The 6,000-nt window shown below is 54.2% G+C and overlaps 1 protein-coding gene across 17 annotated transcripts in view; it reads right to left on the bottom strand.

Annotated features, from left to right (window-relative positions):
• MYO18A (myosin XVIIIA) overlaps positions 1-6,000 on the bottom strand; it is an 84,869-nt gene that overhangs the window by 55,396 nt on the left and 23,473 nt on the right. The window lies entirely within an intron of this gene.

The following is a 6,000-nucleotide window of genomic DNA, read 5'->3' as shown; positions in this document are numbered from 1 at the left end:
ATCCTTGATTCCTAATGGAAAAGATCCTCAGAAACTCATCCAAAATCATGATAATTATCCACCGGGGTGGGGGGGAACCTCTCCATTTGGAACCAGGGTCCTTGGCTACTTTTGGGCTCTGATCAGCAGCCGCCTAGGGCACTGACCAGCAGGGTGGCCGCTGTGGTTCTCAAGCTGCGTCTTGTCTATAGAGCTACTGTCAACGGGCCGAAGCTTCAAAGTTAGTTCACACTGTTGCGGACAGAGGGAAAATGGCAATTATTCCTCAGAGTGGGCTCTACTGCTCTAGGAACTGGGATTGGAGCAGATAAAGGGAAGGGAGGGGCTGGTGGAGAGGGAATGAGGAGGAGTGGCGGAGTCCAGGTCTGCGCCTACGGCCCCCCACCAAAGCCCACCACTCACACACCCCCCACCCCCCAGGATCACACCATGCATTAGCCCCTGAGCACACAGGTTGGAGGGACGTCAAGTGTTCACAAAGCACACAGACTTGCTCATTACTGCACGCAGTGCCGTTAGCTCAGGTTCAGGGATGGCCCAGATTCCAAGTCCACTCCGCGTCCCTCACCAGCTCCAATTCTGTCCTCCCTCCAGGGATGCGAGCAGGGGACCCCAAGCGCCCTGGCCCAGTGGTGAAGCACTGGGGGCAACACTGGCTGCCCCCCGAAATGTCTGGGACACCAGGCCCGGCTCTGAGCTCAGCTCTGGATTTAGCCTGAGGCTGACTCACTGCCCCCCCGCCCCCCCAACCAAGGGCTCTGTCTGTCATAGGTCACTGCCCAGCTGGGGACTGTGCACCACACAAAGGCACGCCCAGGGCTGCAGCCTGAATCACCCTCTGGAACCCAGGCAGCCAGCTGGCCTGGCTCCTAACTCTTGGTTCCTGTCCGTCTACTCACCACAGACCCCAGACACGGGGAGACCAAGTTCCAGAGGCCTCAGAGCCAAAGCCATTCCCAGCGGCCCCCCCAGAGCAGCCCACGTTCCCAGGGGTGAGTCAGAGCAGCAGGGGGGAGGGAAGGGTGTGCAGGGGTTAACTTGGAGGGGCACCAGTGGGACAAAAGGCAGCTCAGCTTACCAGACATGGAGCTCAGAGGAAGAGCGTGACTCAGCGCAGAAGCCCATCCAGAGAGAAGAGTGAGTTACCGGCCCCCGGGTCATTCTCCCCAGCCCCCCAGTACACACACATGCGCCAGTCTGTCTCTAGCTCCCAGAGCTCCCTTGCCCACAAGCCAAACTCCTGCCTGCACACACCATGCCAAGCACATAGGAAAAGCACAAGGATTTTGAGACCCAACTTTCCTTTTGCTCCCAGAAGGCAAACCTTGATGAAAAGGCCATGATGCCGCAGGTAGCCTGCACCCTGGGTCAGAGAAGACACGGGGTGGGCAGGGTCGCTCAGGGAATCGGAATCTTCCTAAAGGCCACAACCTGCTGGGACAAACACTGTGGGCAACAGGGGACAGGAGGGAGGAAGTGGGGGAGACAGATGGCAAAGCTGACATCAGAGGAGGAGCAAGGAATAAAATATTGGAGGAAAGAGATGGCGAGGTGAGGTACAGACCATAGAACTTGCTGTGCCTGGAAGCTGTGTGTCCTTGAATAAGCCAGCTCACCTCTCTGGGCCTCTCTGTAGAATTAGGGGATGGATTAGGGTAGATCATGGCTACAGTCCTTTCCAGGTCTGCACCCTAGTGGTCTGGGTAGGGAGAGGCACTCTAGCCCTCAACTCCATGAACCAAAGGTATGTGCCTGTGTCGGCATTAACAAAGTTTCTCCAGGACTCTGGCAACTTTGCCTTCTACCTGCCACACGCCAGTACCCGCCAGGAGCAGGAGGCCTGGAGAACGGTAAAGCCGCCCCATTGATGGGTGAGAAATGAGAACGGGTGCTCTTGAGAAGAAACGGACAGAATTTGCCTCAACCGAGGGCAAGGCTTCATCCAAAGAACCCATTCAATTAGGTGAAGTGAAAGAACTGGCTCACTCAGATTACTGCTTATCCTGAATGACCAGTGAAAAATTAGAGAGTTATTTTTAATGGGCTTCGTTGACTTGTCTATTTTATTATCCTGTTCATGTGCTAGACTTTAATTATCGAACTCCTCTGGTCTTTGATCTCCAGCTCAAGTTCTTGTGTGTGTGCAGGGAGGGGTCCCTGCCTCCCAGGCTGCGAGGACACTGGGCCATTCCCACCCGGGCCTGAGCCTCTGCCCCAGCCCTTCCTTAGGGATATCATCACTCTGAACCCAAGCGTGGGGTTCTACCCAGAGGAAATTCTCTCTGTGGCTTTTGTGAGGAATCGCCTGGCTATTTCTCCTCTCTTCCTTATCACTGGCTTTTACAGAGTTTAAGGATTTGCTTAGGATGCGGAATAACCTATGTTTAGCCGATACAGAACAGGAGAGGAACTCAGCCTTAAAGATGGTGGCAACGTCTCCACCACAATCACTGCCAGAGCTGGGAATGAACGGCTCCATGTGGCACGGGGGCCAAGGCCTGTCCTCCCGGCCCTGCCCCCTCTAGGGATTTCAGCCCTTTCTGACAACCTCCTTCATGACTGAATATGGAACACCTACAATGCCATGGGCCCTGCAAAAGTATTTAACACATATGTTTGAATATGTCTTACAACAGCCTCACGACATAGGAATTATTGCTCTTCTCATCACTGATGAGGAAAAAGACTCGGAACGAGATTAGGCCCCAAAGCTATTAAGTGGTGGAGCTGGGATATGAACCCAAGTTGCTCTGACTGCAAAGCTCCCACAGAGGCCCACCACTTCTGCCGGGCTCGGCCAGGTCAGAGGGGCTGAGCCGTCCTTAATTCCGGTTAACTGTGCCATCGTCAACATTCAGGAGATCTGGAGAGGTCTGGATCCAGCTGAAGCGTGGATCGACAGTGAGGTGTTGACTAGTGTTCAGTGTACCCGGATACATTTCTAGACTTACAAAGGGAGACCGCACCACAATCCTGCCCCTCTGAGGCTCCGACCACCTCTCTGACCACCCTCTCAGGCACTTTTGGCCTTGTCTCCCTTTTTTTTTTTTTTAAGATTAATTTATTTTAGAAAGAGAGAGTGTGTGTTGGGGGAGGGGTGGAGGGAGAGAAACTTAAGCAGATTCCGTGCTGAGCAGGGAGCCTGATGTGGGGCTCGAACTCACAACCCTGAGATCAGAACCTGAGCCAAAAAACCAAGTCGGACGCTCAGCTAACTGCGCCACATAGGCGCCCCTCTGGCCGCATCTCTGGAGGGAAGGGGAGAGACACCAGTGCTCACTGAACACCTACTAGGAGCCAGGCACAGTGGCAGGCTCCTTATTTCACCCTCACGAAACCCCACTCTCTAGAGGGCAAAGGCCTTGCTGAGGGCCCCAGAGCCAGTTGGTGGCAGCACTGGGGTTTAGGCTGTGAGCTGTTTATGCGTCCACAGCGTTCCCTGGACTGTGGCTTCCTCACAGGCAGGATGCGATGTTACCCATCATACTGTGGGCGCTTAGTAAATAAACATTTGCCGCGTGACAGCGTGGCGATGGGGGTTCTTTGGCAAACTTCTCACTTCCATCTGGTCTCTTCCCTCAACCGTAAACGAAGGAGAATAACATTTGCCAATCCTGATTCCCAGGGATGAGGGGAACTCAAGGGAGGTACACTCACTAAACTTAGCAACAATAAATAGTACACTCAAAGCCACGGGGTGGAAGGGGAGGGCGGGGACACTGAAATTGCTGAGTAGCTCTTTGGGAAGCAACACAGCCATAAAGTGCATCATCCTCTGGCCCTAGCCATCCCATCTTCTGGAATGTCTCAGCAAAGAGCTGATTTCAAGCAAGGAAGAGAAAGAAAAACCCCACAAACCCATACAGAGACTTTTAAAGATGCACTCTATGTAAGAACCCCAAATTGGAAACTACCCAATTGCCTAGCGTTAGGGAAGGGGTAGGTGAGCTATGGTACTTGTGTCCAATGCACGGTTATGTTGCCATTTAAACTAATAAATATGTGACCACTGTAACCGTAGGGAAGATTCCACCTAAAATAATATCAATCAAAGAAACTAGGATGTAAATAGTATGCAAACAGTGATCATCATAGTCTTGTAAACTGCGTAAATTAGACACAATAGAAACATTTGGTATTTATTTTGTTATATATTTGTTACTTACTGTTTATTTCTATTGTAAAGATGGCTAAATAGTCAATAAAAAAGAAAAAGCAGAGGAGATAATAGCTGAAAGCATTTGTTCTCAAAGAGGAGAAATCCAAGAAATGTGCTGAGGGACCCATCAATGCTCAGCCTGGGAAGGCTTCCAGCACTCAAGGGGCTGGACCAGGCTGCGTCGTACCCTCTGCAGGGACCAGCAAGGACCAGCTGCCCTTAACTCACCATCTTGTGCCCCTCACAGGAAGGAATGGGGGCACAAATGCCCCCAGGAAAAGCTTTCCACCCACCAGACTCCCCACAGGCATGGGCTACCCAGGCTGGGGAAAATGCCTTGAGCCTCCCATGCCCCTGCAGATAGCCCCACACCGGAAGACCCCAAGGGAAGGGGGAAGAGAAAGAGGCGATCCTGCTGTCTGTGACCTAGGGAACGTGGCACCTCTTCCCTCTGCCAACACTGGTGCACGTCTGGAGGAGAAAGAGGCATGGCATCCTCCTCCCTCTCCTTTCCCGTTCTGAGGTACAGAGAGTAGCTCCCAGGAGACCCGCTCCCTACCAGTCCCACCCTAGCACCTACTTATCTAAGGATGGGCATGGGGGATGAAGGTGTAGGGAAGAAAGAACAGTAATAACAACTAACCTTTACTGAGCATGTCCTAAGTGCCAGGCACCGTGCTGAACCCTCTGCACGCATGAGCTCATTTAATCCCCACAACTGTCCTCTGACGGAGATACTAATATGATTCCTACTCTACAAATGAGCAAAAGGAAGCTCAGAAATGACGTGGCCAAGGCCTCAGAGCAGCAAGTGGCAAATTAGAACTCACACCCAGGTCTGTCCTCCAACAAGACCTCCCAGGCTCACTTTAAGGGATGGAAGCAAGCCCTGCCCCCATCTCCCTCGGTCCACCTGCACGGTTGAACTTCCATGACATCATCTGCCAGAATAACAGCTTGGAGAGAAAGCAGGGGTTTCCAGACATGACCTGCCCTTCCACCATGACCCAAAGAGGCTTTGCACAGAGCAGTCTCTGCAGGGAGTGGCCTGAGGCCATGCTGCCAGCCAGAGGAGGAGGGGGAGAAGAGCTTGGCAGGGCCACCCTGGCCCCTTCGGTCCAGCCTCCAGTGAGAACCCTCCCCCACCCCGGGGCGGAACAGAAAGCGGCAGAGCGCCCGCAGTCACTGCCGGCCAGCCCGGAGGAAGCAGGTGCACTGGAATGGCTTCCTGCTGCCACTGCAGTTGCAGACGGGCCCGGGGTTCCTCCTCCAACGGCGGGACCTGCTGGAGGCCTCCCTCCCTGCCCCCCTCCCCAGGGACACTTGCTGGCCCTCTACCGGGCCCTTTGCCATCTGCCTCGCCATCATCATGCACACCCCCCAATCTTCGACCTAGTCCTGGTGGCCCGGGGGCCCTGGGTGGGTTGGGGTGGGGAGGAGACCTGGCCAGGAAGCACCCACCTCGCAGGGTGAGGAGTCCCTCTGGCCCCACCCCTAGCTACCCCCACACACCGCAGCAGTGGCACCAGTTTTGTGGCTGGGACGGAGCACAGGGAGAGGCACATGCTCGGGGCACGTCTCGGGCTCTTGGTATACCTTCACGCTGGGCCAGCCCACACGCTGCCAACTGCTGACACGACTGAAAACCTGACCCTCGGTGGCTGGGAGAGGTTGGCGTGGGGGGAAACGGAACGACTGGGAGGCAGCTATGTCTCTCCTCACTTGCTTTTTTAAGGAACTTACTCCTCTGGAGTGATCTCTGCTGAAAATGAGACCTACACGCAGTCAGGGCATCCCCGAGATGCCATCTGTGCCCCTTCCAAGGGTCTGACACACAGAAA

Source organism: Ailuropoda melanoleuca, chromosome 13, assembly GCF_002007445.2.
Source record: "Ailuropoda melanoleuca isolate Jingjing chromosome 13, ASM200744v2, whole genome shotgun sequence".
NCBI classification, from domain to species: Eukaryota; Metazoa; Chordata; class Mammalia; order Carnivora; family Ursidae; genus Ailuropoda; species Ailuropoda melanoleuca.
The sequence above is the reverse complement of the archived record's forward strand: the minus strand, read 5'-3'. Positions and strand labels throughout refer to the sequence as shown.